The 2,129-nt window shown below is 39.3% G+C and overlaps 1 long non-coding RNA gene across 1 annotated transcript; it reads left to right on the top strand.

Moving 5' to 3' along the window:
- The first annotated feature begins 926 nt into the window (after nt 1-926).
- Nucleotides 927-1,683, top strand: LOC106012411. Its single transcript, XR_004858809.1, has 2 exons — nt 927-1,017; nt 1,436-1,683. It is a non-coding gene; the product is annotated as an uncharacterized LOC106012411 (long non-coding RNA).
- The last annotated feature ends 446 nt before the right edge of the window (nt 1,684-2,129 follow it).

Here is a 2,129-nt window from a genome sequence, read left to right as displayed (position 1 = left end):
TAGTAGTAGTAGTAGTAGTAGTAGTAGTAGTAGTAGTAGTAGTAGTAGTAGTATTGTGTGTGGCAAAGGTTCCTGCAATTTCTGTGTGGAATTCCTATTATTAGACAGACACAGACAGACAGCCAAGCAGACAGACGGGCGAACGTGCGGATTTATAGATAGATAGGTAGATAGATAGATAGATAGATAGATAGATAGATAGATAGATAGATAGATAGATAGATAGATAGATAGATAGATAGATAGATAGATAGGTTGTTTGCTACCCACGTTTTTCTAAAACGATTCTATATCGTATAAAAAATGTGCGTACGTCTAGAGTTAATTTTGTTTGTGTCATGTTATCCCAAACGATTTAATCTTACCCCAGGGGGCTCTCTTTGTCCAAAGGTTTGCCTCTCATTCAATAGGTCTCGGGTTCGAAGCTTGACAGCGACGTACATTTTTCTTCTTTAAAAATGTTCTCCTTTCACCTCTTTTCCTGCTCTCTAACAGTGTTCTGTCGTCTGCTTTCGTCTTCAGTTTCTGCCCCCACCAACCCTCTTTGCCCCCTCCTCTGGGCTCCTGACTCTTTCTGCAGCCTTTCTACTGCTTTTCGTTGGCTCCATCTTACTGCTGACTTTCAGCCACACCCCCTGATCTTATGATAGGTAAGATGTAACACCTATAGCCTTCTCGGATAAGGCAAAATCTCGTAGATCCTGTGTACATGTTGTGCACGTTAAAAGATCCCTTGGTGGTCCAAAATCGATGAGAATAGGCTTCGGCCATCATCCGGGCGAAATTTAAAATCAATTCCTACCAAACTGAAAATGTTTAATGAGTCCCGCGCGTTCATATGGCCTTGTGCAGTTACGAGCGCCGTAAAACACTTACTAAAACAAAAACAAATAAAAAATGGTATCCCACCACATCTCATCTCATCCAGCACATGTGTCCATGGTCTAAGAGAAGAATCTAAGATCATGATGGTCCTGGATCAACACCACATCCAGACGGTCAAAGGTTCCTGCACAGGTACGTGTACTTGCTGGAATGCTTTTAAGTACAGTATTAGAGTAAAGAGAATAACATTTTGCAGATTTTAACACATTAATGGTCATTCGTGCAGAGGGAAAGTAAAGAAGTAGGACCTACTAGCTGTGTCCTCCAACCCACCGCTATCTGAAATGCTTTGTCTGTTAGTTTAATAATTTTAAGATTAAGAGAAATCAAATCTTTTAGTTTGTTCAAATGTTAGCTTAAGTCATTTCTGATTTTAAATTGATGATAGATCTATATCTTTATGTATAGACTAAAAATATTGTCAGTCAGAACACTATTTACTGTTTGTGTGTTACTGATGTATTGTAAAACATTCAGAGCCTGTGTTGTTTATTCAGGGTTAGGCGCTATGAATATTATAAATTACGCCATAAATCCACCATTATTTCAGCCTCGTATTCAGTCACTGCTCGTGAGATTCTCATGGGAAAGGAGATCACCGTGGTCTACGAGGAAAAGGGAGGGTGTGGACGGTCTGAGTCCTTGACTTGTGTCATCACTGAGGAAGAAAACGGTAAGCGTCCTTTCGGAAGTTTTTAAAAACACATAATTATTATTTGTGAAAACAGTTGACAAAATGAGTGAACTCTCCCAATCCACAAATGGAGTTATCGGTGGAAAATTAAAATTGAAACAGAAGTTAAATGTGTAGATTTTTAACTCGCCCCATTTTCTTCAAGTACATGTCTTTTATTATGATTAATATTAAGAAATTGGACAAAACTCAGCCTGCAGATTTTATGCATCTACGAGAAGTATGTCCAAAGATTAAACTCCGATAAATAACTCTACACGTAGTTTTCTAGGCTCGCCTCACATTTTCCCACAATGGTGTTGTGATTGTTATAGTAGACTGTAGATGTTTTATGCCCACATCGACACAATTTAGATCATTTAGGAGGTGGATTTTGACAGTACCTGTACAGCCAGGGCCTACCAGGGCTGAGGGGGATACATTGCCCTGCTGAAAGACAGAGATACTCGATAAAGATTCTCCTCTCTCGATAATCAAAATTGTGGCCGGAACAAGAACCGGGTCGTGAATCAAGAAATCATCAGAAAAAGAAGTTAACGAGCCAAAACAA

This window comes from Aplysia californica, unplaced genomic scaffold (genome assembly GCF_000002075.1).
Source record: "Aplysia californica isolate F4 #8 unplaced genomic scaffold, AplCal3.0 scaffold00366, whole genome shotgun sequence".
NCBI classification, from domain to species: Eukaryota; Metazoa; Mollusca; class Gastropoda; order Aplysiida; family Aplysiidae; genus Aplysia; species Aplysia californica.
The sequence above is the reverse complement of the archived record's forward strand: the minus strand, read 5'-3'. Positions and strand labels throughout refer to the sequence as shown.